Source organism: Rhea americana, unplaced genomic scaffold (genome assembly GCF_003343005.1).
Source record: "Rhea americana isolate MKP2758 unplaced genomic scaffold, rheAme1 scaffold_3, whole genome shotgun sequence".
In the NCBI taxonomy this organism is placed as follows: domain Eukaryota; kingdom Metazoa; phylum Chordata; class Aves; order Rheiformes; family Rheidae; genus Rhea; species Rhea americana.
In genome coordinates, this window is record NW_028186423.1 from 14,502,519 (window position 1) to 14,520,772 (window position 18,254).

Sequence of the window (18,254 nt, forward strand, 5' to 3'; positions counted from 1 at the left end):
AATCTGTTCCTCATCAGCCAAGTAGACCATAGTGGCTTTGACCTTACTGTGGTTCATTTTCTTTCCTCCAAGTGTTATTCCTATATGAAATAATTTCTATTTTGTTTATTATGGTATGTTTATTTTGCTTTGCATAGCATCTCTGGCTCTTTCTGAAACTGCTCAGATTCTTTGGTTATGTTCCTCAATTATATTTCTTTAGATAAAAAATGCCATTTACATAGACTTTAGCACTCTCCTTACCACCAAAATGTTTGCTCTATTTTCCTTGAAAAAAAWTTGTTACAAAATACAAGCAGATGATGGTTTATTTTTCCAAAAGAAAATAACAATACAGAGAAACATGCTGTTGTGTCTCTTAGAGCAGAAAGTTATTTCACATCAACCATATGTCTAAAAAATTCACTTTGGAGAGAGCATATTCTCTCTCTTTCTTTTTTTTTTAACATGTATTTATTATTCTGTGTCTCTGCAAGTGAATGTGTCTCTAATTTCTTTCCATGGTGGTGGTTTTTTGGTTTGTCTACTTATTGTGTGATTTCTAAAGAGAATCTTCACTGTTCTAGCAGAGAAGGAACTCTCCCAGTGTCTAGTCTGCAAACTCGGATYTGATTATATGCAGTAGGGATTTCACTTTATTTTTGACACCAGATTGGTGGGAGCTTTCTCTAGTAGCATAACAAATGGTCTTGCTTTCCACATGTATGATTTGCATTTATTGTATAATTCTCTCAATGGGTATAAATCCCCCCTTGTAAGATGCCTGAATTGTAGCCATTCTATTTCTTCAGCTTGGACTTTTCCTTGGAATTTTCTTCATCATTGTCTCTGACTTCATATTAGCCTGTGCATCTGTGTCCAGCTACAACTCATGCTATTTTGTTTGCTTTCATGAACTATTCATATTCTGCTGCAACATGAGTGAATGGTCATTTAGGCTAATACTGCTGTTGCCTTCTTGTCAATGCAATGAATGTCCTGTTGGCATTTGGACAGTGTTGCAAAATAATCCAATTCTTGCATTTTCCTTAAGCACTAGAAATTTTCTTGGCTTATTGGCCAGCATGTGTTTAGCATCTTATGCTTTTTTTGTAGACTATGATCTGATGTGAATGCACAGGGTTTGATTCTCTCCACCCTTCATACTTCCTCACACTACACCAGGTGGCTTTGCACCTTCAGGTGTGTCCACATATGCCTTGAAAGCATACTTCTGGCATACATTATATCTCTTGAATTCACTGCTATAAGAGCACCACTTTGGTGGGCTGTAACATAACCCTCATATTAAGCCAAAGATCTTAAACAGAAGAAAACTCCACAAAAATAGCACTTGTGTTTTAGAGCCATAGGGACACTCAGGGGGGCAGGAGTAACGTAGGGCTGTGTGACAAGCTAAAGTCGAAAAGTGGGTGTATAAGCTACTTGTGGTATTCGCACTATGTTGCGCTAGACACTTCGGACTAATACATTTAACAGTGTAGCTTATTTAACATCCTATGAGCTGATGGAGTTTTCGAAGCGTTTGAGTTCAGCTGCCTGGCAATCCACCTGGTAGCCTATCGGCAGGGTAAGCAAAGTGACAGGAAACCAAACAAACAGCTTCTGGATGGAAACTTTGAGAATYGGCTGATTCTGAAGCCCAGGTCTGCACCTTCACGACTTCAGCAACTTCTCTTCACTTCTGAGAAGTATTTCACTTTTGGGTAATCTCCTTTCTTCATCCAAAAAAGTTCCACTGGAAAACTTCTAACAAGCTTTAATCCTATGAATGGCTATAATTCCAAAGAGGCCTACATGTAGGCCAGCTTTTTTAATGCTAGGTTTTCTAAAACTATCAAGTAAAATGCCATTTCTGTACCACAGAGATAGCAATAGAGTATAGACATGAGATTGAAACAGACAAACTAAAAAGAAGATTAAAAAAAGTCATATAATATTAGTTATGTTAAACTGTGTTCCCAATCTACCAGAGGGCTAGCTGTCTTTTTTTGGGGACATATTTCAGATTAAATTTCTTGCCTTTTCATTTTGAAGTGATATTTTAATTTAAAATGATGACTTCAATGAAAATAAAATCAGGAAAAAGAGAAAAAAAAAGAGGATGGGAAGTTAATTAAAACTCCAAATAAAATATTTCATTTTGAACACAAGTATTTTGTATTGATCCAAAAAACTTTTTCTAAAAGTTTTGTTTTTCAGAAAGTCTTAATTTGAGTATTTACTTCTTCTGGAACTACTCTCCTTTCTTCATTCTCTGTTTTTTTTTTAATTATTTTTTTTTATTGACTCGTCTTTTGAACAAAAAAAAAAAAAAGAATATTCATCCAGTTCTATTATGAGATGACTTTTCCTTCTCTATATATGTTCCAGTCCTAACCAGAAAAGGTTCAGATCACAGCTTTCATAAGAAAAGAAGACTAGTACCACTTTTTACTATTTTAAGCTGGTTTGACCATATCAAAAACTACTGAGACAGAACAAAAAATCCCAGCAATTACAACCACTCCTTCTTCTGGTATTTGATCTCATTCTAGATTTTCTTGAGGATGCCTTCTCTTTCAGTACACCTCATTTTGATAGCTACCTCCTTTGTACATCAAAGGCTTGTAGGTCATGGAAATTGTTAACAGAGGTTATACTGCTCAACACCAGTTCTGGATGTCAGAGTTTTTTCTGCTTTTCTTTCCAACCTGAAGAAGGGCTTCTGTACCTGGAGTCTTCTGTACCTAATTCTTTCAACTATATCAGCAGATCAAATAAAAGATATTACCTTCACCTACAAATATTGTCCTTTTCTAGAAGTTTTTCTAGATGATATTTTGTAGTCTCTCCCTCTCTCTTTCTATCTATTRACTATAGGGGAATGTAAGGGAGACTACTATCGTAACTTAAGTAAAGTGAGAATAATTTGTGCAAAATCTCAAATCTTCCTTTATGCCTTACCAGGTAACCAATTTTATTCAAGTACACTATAGATTTCTATGTCACGTGGTCAGAATGTCAACACAGAAAAATCCACACAGTCTAAATCAGAACACAGCATTGACATGATTTCAATTTTTAGACACTTAGCTATCAGTCTACAGAATATCCTTCCATAGGAGAGACTCCATACTAMTGAATTTTATCAAATAGCTCATTGTCACCAAAAGACATGAGTGAGAACATGTCTCAGCCTCTGTGAACCTGTATTCTCACACCATTACATTGCATTTTCCTGGAATATATTCTATTAGAAAGAGGTTGAAATCAGTGAATCCCTTCCAACATTCACCCTGCATGATTGGTTATGGTCACAAAGAAATCACCTTGTGATACTTTAGAAGGATTTTCCTGAAGAACGTTAAAAAACAACAATCAAAAAAACAAAACAAAGCAAAAAACCCGGCTCCCTGCTTCTTCATCTTCTGAAACTGCSTCTGTTGCAATGCTGGAAAACTATCTGTTTAATCTGTCAGGGACTCTGTGTGGTTCTGCTTTCTTTGTATTACTGCCTATCTGAATGCACAGTGAACTCAAAGGAAACTGTAAAAGGAATGGCTGCAGAGCTCAACAGGAAAGGTGAGACAACGACACAGATAAGAGCTTCAGGTTCCCAGCTTCAAAGGAGTTCAGATAACAATGGCCAGGCCATCAAGTGATGGGAGGCATTTGCCCRTCTGGCTCCATCTCATCTGGGATCAAAAAGCATGGAAAAACCTCAAAGACCCTTGAAAAGAGAGGGGACTCACTTGAGTCCGGAGAGTGCCCAAGTTGTGACAAAGTAAAAAGGCTGGTGGGCTCTCTCCTCCTATATTAAAGAAGGGATGAGCACTTATTTTGACGCTGAAATTGGGAATTAAACAGAATTTCCTTTTGATAAGGAGGAAAAAGCTTAGTAAATAATGCAATTGGGTAACATAATTCAAAAATAAATTTCCAATATTACATTCCTTCTGCCAAAAGAGCAAATGCTTTGCTTTTCATTGCAAATATTTTCCTTATTACAATGAAGTTATTCATGTTCCAGGAGGACGACTCTTASAGTGGCCAACACGAGTTAGGTCTGTTTCTTAGCGATAGCTGAGAACATAGGAGAACACAGTTTGGATCCTCCTCTAAGARTGAGCTCACTGAAGCCTGACATTTTTTGAGGGTGCATTCTTAAATGACTGGTAGTGCCTGGTAAGTATGTTACCCTGTATATACTAGTAAGAAGACCATTTGGACCACATCCAAACAGAATGTTTGCTTTTCACTCCGGAAACTTTTCTGAATACAAATACTGTATTTGCAGTGCATAGCACCAGAGCTAATGATCGTGAAAGAGTATGAGCAGGAACAAAATTATCCACATCGTCAGGAAGCTATTTGGCTCTGTTTGGACCTGTGATATCTATCACAACAGCATGTCACTGATGTTGCRTTTTTCAAAGATTCAGAATTTGCCAATAGACTTTTCAGCAATTGTTCATGATTACAAGAGATCATCCTTCTCACTCCAACCTTTGTTTTAGCATTTCTCTGCAAACCATCTCAGTAGGAGTTAGCAGTCCTGGACTTACTTTGTTATCAGTGGAAAGAAACAGATATCTTCAGAAGATGACTCTTCATACCTCTGTTAGATGTGTGGTTTTGAATGAGATGACTCAGTCTCTGGAGTTGCACGTCTTTACTTTGATAATAGAGGGGAAGTCTTAGAAATCTCTTTTGGACCCATCAGGTGAAACTTCTGCAACCTTCTCTCCAGTCTCTAAGAAGCGGAATAACTGTGACTAAGAATAAAAATTTTAAACAAACCTTGCAGAGGGAAACTCCTACAGTGTAGTTGCAAAGGAAGATCTCGACCTGGCGAAGGCATAATAAATATCATAAATGTTTGCAACAAAGTTAAGAAGTGTGAGACCAGGTGTAGGTGATATTCTCTATTACATTTCTTACAGTCTGAAGTCATATGTTTGTTTATTTGTTTATTTTTAAAAAGTACCAGGGTATGAGATACTGACTTCATTTGGAAAGTTTGTCCTTCAAGAAAAAACAGAGTTTTCCCACTTGTAGATAAAAAGACAGCCCCTACTTCATCATAGTCTTTAATTTTAATTGGTTCTTTTTGTTTCTATGGGAACCAGGGCTTCAGAAGGACAGAATGACCTAGAAAAGGAAGAAATAGTGTAAGYTGGCTTGTTTCTAGTTTACTAATATTTTGCTTTACTGAAACAACCACTGACTGTCGTATTTACATTTGCTGGGATTTTCTAATGCTCTATTACTTTCTAGTATGTTAATAATTAAATTCTTCATATGTGCAAGTGCTATTAGAGATCTGCAAATCATGACCAAACTTTGAAGCAATTGAGTATATTCAGTCTTAAGAAGAAAAGACTGCAACAAGATATAGTCATCCACAAATAACTAAGTAGTAGCTACAGAGAGGAAATTTTTTTTCCTATGTCCACTGGGCTAAGAAAAGAGTAACTATGCTGCAGGGTGTATTTAGACCAGATACAAACAATATCAAGTAGAGTATCAATTCAATGAGCTGACAGTGGAGGTTATGAGATCTCTATCCTTGGAGATTTTTGAGAACTGGATGGATAAACTTCTGCCAGGAGCACTGAATATTTGTCATGCATGATCTACCCCAGTGCAAGGAGATAAAGTAGAAAATCTTATCATGGCCCTTGTAGCTTTATTTTCTAACTCTACCTCCATACTGGCAAGTTAAAACTGCATGCAAACATTTTCTGACATGATGCCAGCTGGTACACAGTGGTCTGAATTTATAGTACTAAACTTTCTCACTCTCTAAAACATGGTGGTCAACTGCACACTGCTCAGGATGATAGTGGCTTGTGCCAGCTCCCAAACCATGCTCAGAAAATATTAGAGAGTGTGCTAATTGGTGTCAGCCACACTTGAGCGAGGGACCCTCCTAGCACTTTAAAAGTACCCAAGACAAATTGTCCAGGAACGTTCCCTGGAATGGTTTGATTTGCTAGGATTCATATAGCTYATGATTTTGTGATCATGTCTGGCCCACACTATCATCAGAAATATTCTTAAGTTAGAAAATGAAAGAATAAAACTCAATATTCTTTACTCTTGAAAAAAATTGGTCTTCTGCTATTTACACTAGCTAATGAAGATTTTCTGTAGCTCCGATATTTAGACTTCTATCCTTTTTTTCTCAGTAGAGGGCATCCTTAGTACAGTCACTTCAGTAGTCTGTACTGAAACAAGAAAAGAGTGGGAGAAAACTTCATGCTGCCTCCAAAACAGATTAAAATGAGTAAATACTTGGTACATGCGTGTATTTAGGAAAAACACTTCTTGYGGAACAGTTTGGGCCAATATTCATTTGAATAGACTTTCTCCTCTTTCTCCATAATAGCAGAAGAAAGGGAAATAAGGACTGAAATAGCAGAAAACATTTATAAAAAATTCATGCTTAACTTTTTTTTTTTTTGATCAGCAAAAAAGAACCAGTATGAGCATAGAGTTAAAATAGCATATTTAAGTCTTTTTCAGAAGGAGGAGGGGYGATTTCTCCATTTACTTTAATTAAAGTTCTCCACAAGCTCTTTTTTCCCTTTAGGTTTGGGAGCTTGGCAGGCTTTATGTTTTTTTAAAAAAATCCAGCTTGCTCACTAGGCAAATTTTCCCATGCTTTCAAAGCTGTACTGTTTAGGCAATCAAATGTTAATCCGACCACAATCTAGCTTTTGCTTTCTTCCCAACAGCTTGATATCTATTGCCATTAATGCTACACCCTCAGATCTAGGGTAGACAGTGATGTCGCTGTCCAGCACACAAGTRGTAATGAACTGCAGCACAAATAATGGATTGATAACATGCATGTGTTCCTCATCCCCAAAGCATGTGCACGGGTAAGTCAGCTGTAAATGATTTATTCTACGTACCAAAGCTATACTAAATCAAGCCAGACAATTTTTTTTTATAGGAATAAAGTATTTCCCACGAAGCTGGTAACCTCTATCTATTAGCTTATAAACTATATAACCCAAATGTTTTGCTTTATAATACTCCCTCAATGGTAAGCATCAAAAAAAACCAAAGACAGTCTCCAGAGGACTGGGTTAACTTAATAACTGGGAGAGTGAGTGTGCAACTGAAATGAAGAAGGCACGTCCAAGAAAAGAGAGTGGAAAAAAAAAGTGAAAGTCAAAGTATTTGAGATCTCTGCCTTTGAAAAGAAGATTTTCACTGACTCTGATCTGCTAAGAGTTATCACCATAACTATTTGGAAAAGCAGATTGATGTAAAATGTGGATCACAGCACTTAAAAGGTATCTGATCTGTATTGTTCATCGTCAGTAACTTTTACTGATGTAACCTTTAATGTTCATCTAAGATTCTGGTTATACCTGGCAGTAGGGAAAAATCCCTTAAGGAAGTTTTAAAAAATACACTATTCCATTTTTTTAAAAATATTTTCATTATAAAGGAGATTTGCAATTATACTTACGTGCGATATTTCTTTATTAAAAGCTATATTTAAATGACAATAATTTAGCTATGATTGTTTTTGATGGTAAACTGGAAACAGCATCCAGTGATCACTACCACATGCATTTAAACTCGGGTTGGCTAGACTTGTATTCTCCCAGGGAAACTGGGTACTTCAACTGGATTTCATTTTTTTAAATTTATATCTCTCTGAAAAATTTCCAACCTACTTTCCAATCTATTTATTCACAAGAATTCTTAGGGCTTCCACTAACTGTGGCAGATGTTCTTTGCTAGTCTGGGTTCCACAATCTTGGAACAAACTCTTGGGAGAGAAAAGTCTTATTGTACAGCATCAGACTGTTAATTCACACTGAAGTCAAAAGGACTGGCTCTATCATGTTGCAAACAACAGCAAGTTATCTGAAGAGATAGAAATGTTTTCAACTTATATATAAATATACGCATGTACATATATATATATGCACAGATTAACACAGGCACAAGTATTTGTGAACTGGCTGGAAGTAAAATTGAGAAAGCAAATGAGGAAGGGATGAGGTTAGAAAAAATTAATGGGAGAAAAATAAGCCCCTCAAACTAATAAAGTTTTTTTTTTTTTTTTTTTTTTTTTTTTTTTTTTTTTTCCCCAACCAATGAAAACAGATGACTGAGGTCTGATTCTGTTCTCAGAGAAATTATTGTAAAAGCTGGAGATGGAAGGAGCAGAAAGGGGCACTTGTTGGTGCCTGGCTGCAGAGGGTTCAGGGCCTAAAGCAGTAGTGTGACACTGATGACAGAGAGTTTGGGCTTCTTTTCTTCATTTACGAAAAATGTGACCATGTCTTTGGGTGCAGAAGTTAGATGGATGCAGTGATAAAAAAAGACCCAGTTTCTCAGAGATTCTTAAGAGCTGCCAAATAAAATTAGGGTTTCGTGAAAGGCTGAGGGAGTGCAGATGCTCATAAATAACGATGTTGTCCTCCTTCCTCCAACAGCACTGCAGTGGGGCTCTGCTGGCAGCAGACACTATGTTAGAGCTTTTAATATGCTTTAAAAATGATTTTTTTTTATGAAACAGTCTTACATGTTTTGAAACAGATTTTTTTTTAACTGAAATCCAAAAGTTATTTGTGTTAAAACAATATAGTTATCTCCCCTTCCTCACCTAGAATGTGGAACTTTTCCCTTGGAAATTCACAGTAAACAGCATAAACCACACAGCCTACAAATCCCCTCGGAGTCACACTCTCTCTTAGAGGTGAATCTCTGAGTGACATTTATACCCTAGGTTTCATGTTACTCATATGTGTGTGGAGAGCATCATTATTTGTTTTTTACTGCTTTATATTGGCAGTATAGACCATACATGTCATTCTTGTTCTGTCCCAGCAGCCAGAAGAAAGCTGAATGAGAAGAAAGGTTACCCTATTTCTTCTCTAATCCCAGTCTAATCTCCCAGTCTGTAGATAATCCAAACTTTTTTTTTTAAGCATGAAAGTTTGATTTCATGTAAAATAATGATATATTTTTCAGTCTCAGGCTGCAAAAATAAATCCTATATGATGTTATTTTGTGCCCTAGCAAACAGGTGTTTGCACTGGTCTAGGTGCTGTAATGTGAGTTGGATGACTCAAAACAGCTCAGTGTAGCTGAGAGTCAGGGAAAATCTCTTCTCAGATTTGTTACTTATTCCTCCTCTGTTAGAACAAAACTATTCCACTCATCATTTTTATAAATGCAAAAATGCAAGGATGAAGATAAATCACAAAATAAAATCACAGACTCAAAGCAAGCACATCGTATATGGCTGAAATTACCATTCTAAGTAAAACAAAACAAAACAAAAAAACCTTGAAGTAACAACAATAGAAAGCCTCCCCTTACTTGATGATTTGCATCCTGTATGTATTTTTCTAGCTGTTTTGAGAAGGAAATCCACCTTCTAACTATTCAGTCCCAGAAACTTCTTGGAACAGGTGTTCTGTAAGCTCCAGGGGAAACCAGCAGACTGAAAGGGAAAAGCTCCCAATAGCCCGAGAAAATACTTCATTATTTGCGTTTCTTTATTGAAATACAGTCTCTTTTATAGCCAAGGCGATACAGACAGCTGTTCCATTTATTTCAAATGCTCCCTGTTTCTGGTGTAATCATTTAGAGCTGGTAGCTGAACCTCTGAGCAGTGTCTGCTTGACTTCTTAAGTAAGGATGAAAACCCAGAGTTTAGAGATTGACGGGAACATTTTCAGTAGTTCTGGTTAATTGCTTCCAATTTTCTTATTATTCTTTTCTTTATCTTGCAGCCAGACAGTCTTCCCACAGGAGCTGGGGAAAAATAATAAAACCAATTGTAAAAGCCTGTTTCAGAACTAAATCTTAATGTGCAATATAATCTCTGCTTGGGTGAGGAGTTTTGTTTTTCCCTTGACCAGGCTATATTGCTGCCAGTTCAGTGGCTCCAGAATTTGTGAGTCATGTCTTGATCTTTAATGGAGCTGGGGCACGTGCATCATCATATATTGCACTTGCCTTTCCCATTGCTACTGTTGGTGAGTGTTGCCAATTTCATTAGCGTGGTTAACGGTTCTAATTTAGTTCTGGTTTATGTTGGCTTCAATGAAAGCAAATATAGCAACCCTTCTCTTTAGGTGGCACTGGTAGAACTAGATTTGTCATACCACTGAACAGCCAAAAGAAATACAGTTATTTCTGGGAAATAGAATTATTTACACGGTATATTCTTTTTAGCGCTACATTGTCATAGCTGTCTGTGTACTTAACTGGCTTATGTGCAAAATTTAGGGAACAAGGTTGTAAGAGAAGCTGGGAGAAGTGATGGGAAAAGTGGGACAAAGTATGTGAAGTACTGGAAATAATAGAGATTGATACTTACTGTAACACAATACTGGGGCAAAATAATAGCGAAAAGTATAATAGGTAGCATAAAAGAAAGAATTGAATGTAGTAAAATTCAGGCCCYCCATATTTCTAAAAAAACCTAGAGAGTGATAAGCACTATAAATAGCTGTATTTTGGCCAGTCCAGGTGTGTGAGGACCTCATTCTCAACAAACAACCAAAGCTGGCTCTGGGGACCTATAAAAACTGCATTTGCCCTGCTCTTTCTTTGTCACTTGGTTTCTGGTATTTTTGTTCCTACTATATGTAGATGCTTGTATTAATTATATCTACATGCATAAAGAATTCAGTGACATTATGGACAACTGGATATAGAAAGATGCTATAAGTGAGGGAATGAGTTGTAAAGGTTTAGGTAGTAGTATATGAATAGGAAACAGAAAAAGCTGAGAAAGATGTGCTACTTTTCAGTAAACAAAAGACATGAAGCATTCCTCAGTGACTGCATACCTCACTTAATTTTTATGGAGCCTGTTAGGGTTTCCTTGAACAGCAGTTGTGGATTTTGGGAGCRCTTTTGGACACACTGGAGCCCAGATGTTCAAAAGGAAAACAGCACCAAAAGTAAATAAGTTAGAAGACTAAAGACAGAAATAATGCATACCAGTGAGAGGCCTACAAGGCTTCAAACCATATACATTGCTAAAGAAGACCATATCTGAGTGGTAGATTATTTTGCCAGGACCAGGAATGGAAAATACCAGTAGAATCTTTTACAGTATTGAAATAAAGGACAGGTGGGCCAAGCATTTCCAGACAGTGTCAATGTGATGATAATCAATATGTTAGTCCCTAAAAGGAAGAGACCAAGTGACAGAGCCATCCACTAAAGACATCAGAGAAATGTGAAGAACTGCCGGGCCTCACCTATCTCAGAAAACGCCACAGAAATTGTAATCTTGGMTTGTTAGATGGGGGCTAAACTATTTAAAGGTTAATAAATAAGCATATATGTTTTGAAAATATGTCTGAAATAAGCCAAAATTACAGCCTGTACTGAATTCATGAATTCCCAATGCAAATCGAAGAAGTATTAAGGGGAAAATATCTTTTTCATTCATTGGCAAACTGATGGAAGAACAGATTAATCACTATCATTTTCTTCAGTAATTTCAAGGGCTGTGGAGAAGGCTCTGAGAACGATTCAAATATCTGAACTGCAGAGCACCAAGTGAAAGGAGACAATTGCAGYTGATTTCTGTGAACTATTGCCCAATGGCAAAATATCTTTTCCTTTTGAGGAACACATATTCCAGATATCCGCTGTTGGCATTTTGTCATCTCCTTCATCGGATACTGTGCTTCCTGTTTTGGATCATATACTGAGCACATGTGGTATCCAACTTTATCAAATCTGACAGCAGACCACTGCTTGATAGGCTAGTTTCTGAAAAATATGTGGAACTTTTTAGATTTAAACACAAGGACTTTCAAACACAGTTGGCCATCCTCCAATGGACTTGATGCAAAACAATGCTCATTGAAGATTATTAATGATATCCTCTTAAAAATCTCTCTAAATCAATTTTGAGACATTACAAGTCCATAGGTTGTCTTACTATAGGGAAATTGTCTGGAAAATGTAATTTTTTAAAGGCAAGTAAAGATAACTTTTCCAGATATGAAGCAGAGTAATACTGATTGTGACATCTCCATAAATGGTCAGGTCATTGTTGCTGATTTTGAAACCAAGAAATATACTATAAAAAGGGGGTGACAAAAATTGCTTTTGAAAACTCTCGGTTCAATGTCTAGCTAAGAGAATATGAATCCTAAAAAGGCATGACTATTTCTACAGAGTTTTCAGGCATCAGAGGAAAAATCAACGGAATTTAAAGAAAGAGTTCAACCAAACCATCCATGTCTAAAGCAAGGATGTAATCCTGTGTTGAATTTTACTGGATGGCTTACAGACCTATAAAGGGATCTAATTATTGTTTAATTTCTGTAGTCCATTTCTCTATGTCTTTATTGGCCTCATCCCTATTATGGTATCTATGGTTCTGTGGCATCTTCCCATATGGATGAGGAAAAGCCTTTCACTTCCTGAAACAAGTGAAAGCTACCCATTTAAATCAGTGGGAAAGGGTAAGAGTATGAGTACATGGCACAATCTAGAGTCATAGAGGGATAGCAAAGCAGCCCTGACTGATCTCGCTGGGATATGGAAAGCACTGCAGAAGTATTGACAAAGAGCTCCACTAGCTTACTAGCTCATATGAGTGTTGAATGGATGCAAACAGTTTTGGTGTTACCACAGAAACTTATTTAGATCTCACTTAGTCTTTTGGGGGAAATTGTATCCTGCTATGCAGACTGACCAAAAGTGACTAGAAAGAAGACAACATTTGCATGAAATAGATTCATGCAGCGTAATTAAATTTATTGCATCACCTATACAAGGTTAAACAAATGAGAATGCCAAATGCAATTATTTACTCTTGATCCTGACCTTGGATGTTTATCTTCCAAGAAATAAGAAGAAATAACAGTGAGGAGGAGGGAAGTTTATCTAGTGTGGTTGAATAGGCCTAGTGATCTGATCTAAGGCAACTGGGTGAATTTTTCGAATGCCTCAGTCTTCCCACTTTTGCACTTTAGCACAGTGAGAACTAGTTCTTCCAAAACACATATAAATCTGATCCCAGACTCTGTCTGAGATTTCAAAATAATGTTTTAGAGCTTCTTAGAACACTATGTACTATAATTCACACCATTTTGTGGTGATTTTTRTCATTCTGAGGGCAGTCTCCCCAGATCCTATGGCATATGATTACCAGCAATAACAAAAGAATTTTATTTTTTTTCAGCAAGTGGCTGGCTGTGTTATTTGCACAATGATAACTGCAATTTCAATTTCAAAATTCACCCCCTCTGCAAAAGCCAGGAATTTCAGTTCACCATATGTGTCTGGATTCCCTTACGTTACCCTAACACACACACAACTGTAAAGCTAGACGTTGACAATGAAATTAGTGTCATGTATAAAAAAAAATAACAGCTTTAGCCTCTAGGTGCACCTGTTTACAGCATCTAGGCAGACTCTGTCAGGGTGTATGTGTGACAGTCTGCCAYTGCAGCTGTTCCATTACCATAAAACCCACAGTATTTATTAAGTTTTAAGCCTTTCTGAACTCTGTAACTTGGGCTTACAAAAGGAGGCTGTAATGCTATGTCTGGACTGTGATAATAGTTTAGATAAAGATCCAGCATGTGACTCTTAATGACAGTATTAAGTCTATTGGAAGGAACTATATCAAACTATATGCAGTAAAACAGACAGCAAATATGAACCATGAAGAATTAATGATTAACTGCTCGCTGCATGCTTCACTGGGAACAGCACCACCATTGAAAGAGTTTGCAAACTTTGTGGAAGAAGTTAGCTCACAAACTGGAGCTACACAGCAAGGTAAAAATCACAAATGCAGTCTTTCTAAAGTTTGGGGATGTGAGTTGCTTTTCAATGCAAGAAAGTTAACAGTCATTTCCTTTCCTAAATGAGTAACTAAGAGATCTTGTCCAAGCCCCCAGCTCTGCAGCTGATTCTATGTGAACAGGACGCCCCTGCACCTTCACAGACCCTTACCATTGCATTTAATGGCAGTTGCAGGGGTGTCCACAGGGATTCAGCTACTGGGTAGTTACAGCACACAACTAAACTTTCAGAAACTGTATTGCATCATAATTATTCTTTAAAGAGTGTTTGTTGTTTTTCAAAAAAAKCTGTGTGGGATTGCACTCATAAGATAATCTTTGTGTAGTCACGAAGGTTTCGGCAACCTGTAGCATTTGGAAGCCTGGCTTTGGAGATACCACACTGTAAAAGAGTTGTCTGTAACATATATGGCTTCAAATTGGATCATGGACTGAACTGATCCTGGAGCACTCAATGCGGTGGCTGCTGACAGCCATGAGAAAACACAGGAAAACACCACTGCACAACTGGTCAAAAGTATCCTACATCTCTGTGAGAAGAAGACTTTTGGCTCCCTCAGGACCTGGTAGCCAAGGAATTGCTGCTTTACWACCACTTTTTTGCTTCTGGACCAAGCACAAATCTTGGCTCCTGCTGCACTGGAAAATAAGCAGGAGCTCGGAAAAAGGACACAGGACCTTCTGTCTCCCCATCTTGAGTACTGGGGATACCTGAAGGAGGCATATTGTGGGCCTCCTTCTGGGCTCCTTCTGTAGTAATCAAGGAGGAAAAGCAGGCACCCCTCAAAGGGCATTTCAGCCTACTTCAGAGTCAAATCACCTCAGCTATAGAAGACTGCACTGACAGCATGAAATGTTAAGGATCCCACCTTATAGCTTGCTAGAAATGTATGGTTGTTTACCTAAATCAAGGGATAGTCAAGTAGAGAAACTATATTAAGGCCAATAAACAGTTTTATTTATGGCACACTTATTTTTCTTCCTATGGCAAATAGGCCTAATGTAAATAAAAATAAGCTCCAGCATTCGACAAAAGTAGGTCATGATGAGCTCTCTCTAAAATTATAGAAATTTTTCAGTGTGAAACAATAAGTACTTAATGGTTTAGGTTAATGTTTTGGCCCGGACCATCTCAGCTCTTGACTACTCTACCTCCTGGCACTGTAGATACCATCAGGTAATAACTTGATGACTCCATCTATACTTTTGCGATGGCTTTTACGTTTGGCTCCTGGTGCTCGGTCAGTGGGAATTTGAAGGACTTTGAATCTGTTGTTTTATGAACAGTATGAACTCTATAAACTCCACAGAGGCCTAGATTCCTGGGAASATTTACTCTTCTTTGTGTTGTTTGATCTAATAGTTGCAGATCTTTCAATACACAAATTCGTAATCACGAGTGAGGACTTTCTCRCCTACGTATTCATCCAGAAGTCAGGCCTCTAGTCTAAAGTTATCACGCAGTTCAGTGGGGAGAGAGAGGCACCTTTGGAYGAGTATTCAGTTCATCCTCAAACAGCTTGGGATAGATATCCCTTGGGTAGGCTTTTCTCTTGCCACAGATCATTGAGGGAGACTAGCCAACTTAGACCAGATCACCAACACTTGAAAGGCTAAAGTCAGGTGAAATCAATCCCATCCAGGTGACAGGAGCCGTTGTTGGGACAGAGGCTGTCCTTATTATAGATATTAATTTCTTCTTTCTCTTTCATGGAGGCTAGTGTATGTCTGCTCTAAAATCAAATGGTTATCTTTTAGAAAGGAAACAGCCTTTCATACAGGACAGTCTCGTTTTACTACTCCATATATGAAACTATTTCCAGAATTTCACTATCATTTCAGGCTAGCATTTCCTCACCAGGATTTCATGGCCCAGTGCCACAGCATGTTTTCCTGAAATTTTAAATTTTAAAATTTAAATTTTAAATTTAATTTTCCTGAAATTTTTGGGTTCTCTGGGTTTGATAAATGTATATGTGTATGTCTGTGTGTATTTATACATATATGAGTGAGTGTGTGCTAAATAAAAGAGATTAGGGAAGGGGGTTGAATGTGACGTCCATGATCATCCATGCTGGTTAACTGCTAGCTCTCTCTTTGGCTCTGTTTTGGACAACTTCGAGGTGTTTCCAAGACAAGCCTGCTCCAGAGAGCCCAAGTCAGTCACTGCTTACTGACATTTTATTTCACAGTAGAGACACAGCTACTGTCTGTGCTATGGTAACATTAGATTATTGTTTACTGAATGGACCTGAGCTGTAACTAATGTACTGGGTTTCAAGGAAGAAGTGAGGAAGTGCTTTTAAAAATATGAATGTGGAGTGATGGCTCTATGGGAAAGGTTTAGTTTCCCGAACAAAAAGCATTTAGAGTTATTTGAGATGCCCTAAGGCATCAAACATGTCCTCYCAGAGTTGGCAAAGGTAACATAGGGCCTATGGGAGATTTGCTTCTGTAGTGGAAGCCAGATGCCCATTGGGATACCTTGAAGTATCTAAAATGACACCAGATCTTTATGTTTAGATGAATGCATCACACACTGGTCTAAATATTCATGTTAATCACAAGTTTACATATTTCCTTTAAGGAATTACTTTCAGAATTTATCTATTATTTATATAGCTAGTGGAGGACAGGAAGATTACGATACCCTTACTGAGAATTAGTAGCACTTTACATTACTACATTAGAAATAGACATTAGTTTCAGTATTATTTAATTCCATGATAGCTCTGGTGGTGAATGTGAGAATGGAAAAAAAAACAGATTGAGATTGAATATAAGATAAAGGAGAGCTGTTTCTAATATCCACAATTAACCTGAATTCATTTTCTTCGAAAAGGAATTATTATTCTTCGAGAAAGAATTTGGAATCAGCTAAATCCTTCTGCAGCGTGCATTTTCAATTAACCATTGCTTTGTATTCTCCAGCCTTATAAATTAAAAAAAAAAAAAAAAGAAAAAATCATCCTTGCATTACCAAACCATATTTTCTTTTAATTTAGTGGCTGCTTTCCAAAGTAGGAAGTTAAGAAAATAAAGCAATTTTATAGCCAGACTAAGGTAAATAATACTGTCCTCAGAGAGAATGCTATTTAAACTCCCTTTGTTCTTATATTTCTTATTTTTTCCTGTTCCCCATTCCACTGATTGTAATTAAAATGATACCTTCTGAACTAATTTTCCATTTCCTTGCCAGTCCTAACGCTGCTTTACAGACTATTGCTACTTTAAAGAAATAATAATGCTGGGATTATGTAAGCAGGCTAAAGAGGGAAATTAACATTTTAATCTGTGCCATTTAAACCTGCTCCTTGTAGGCGAGTCATCATGGTGAAATATCTGATGGTTTCACAAATGCCTTATCATGAATAGGATTCTTCATGTTACTCATGTTCTAACCGTTACATTACTATGCAAAAATACCCATCTCGCTGAGCTTGGCTCATTTCTCAGAGGGGAAGGTGACCTGGATTTCACATGAAGTAAATGTGGTACTTATATTAGCTCTTTGTAGAGTTAAATTGAGAGAAACATATGTTTAAGGGTCCTGAACTGTCTGCTGGAGCTCTTCATAGGCACATATTCTTCTTTACTGGGAGCCACAGGGAACTGTGCAGTGCAGTTTTAGGACAATACGGTCGTATTGTTCAGGTATGGCAATACGTGTGCGAAGTAGGCACATATGCCCYTGAGGGGGGTACTTAAATTAGCCACCCTTCACCTAGATATCGGTTATAATATAGAAGTGGTGTTATCATCATCAGCATCAACTTAGAAGAATGAGCCTGAAAATAACTCTGGCTTGTGGCCTCCAAATAGCTGGGGACAGACAAGTGCCAAAGAGAGGAGGYATTTCAAAGGGATCCTTGTCCTCAGCGTCTGTGTCTACACAGCTACATGCATCTGTTTCAAGCAGTGCTTACTGGCTTGTAGACCGGCTGACGTGATTCATTAGATATATTGGATGATATATTAGATTAGGGGCATTAGGTAATCAGAAGTGAAGCTGAGGGTGCCAAGGCATTTGGCAATAAAAGAATAACCAATATTTCTGAAGTTAGCTCTTAGTAGCTACCTGAACGATGTGTCTGCTGTTGGATAGTCCTTCCCGAGGCTGCCTTGCACTGACTAATGTGAGGTAGGGAGACTATAAGCCTAGGAGAGGATCTGGTTTACCTGTAGGCCTACTTTGGGCACTGTACTCCTTTAATGAATCTAATCATGAGGACATTCATAATGTGATGTTGYTAATATATGCTGCTGGGCAGCAACTGCAGCTTCCCAGGACTGAAATCTGTTAATATAAAATGCACTCACAAAACACAATGACAGAATTATCAAGCTACCACAAACTCACATCTTTTGGGACCTCACTGTAAGCAAATAGAACAACTCAATTGAAACAACGTGATTGACCGAGGCTTTCTCAGGATTAATAAATGTTCT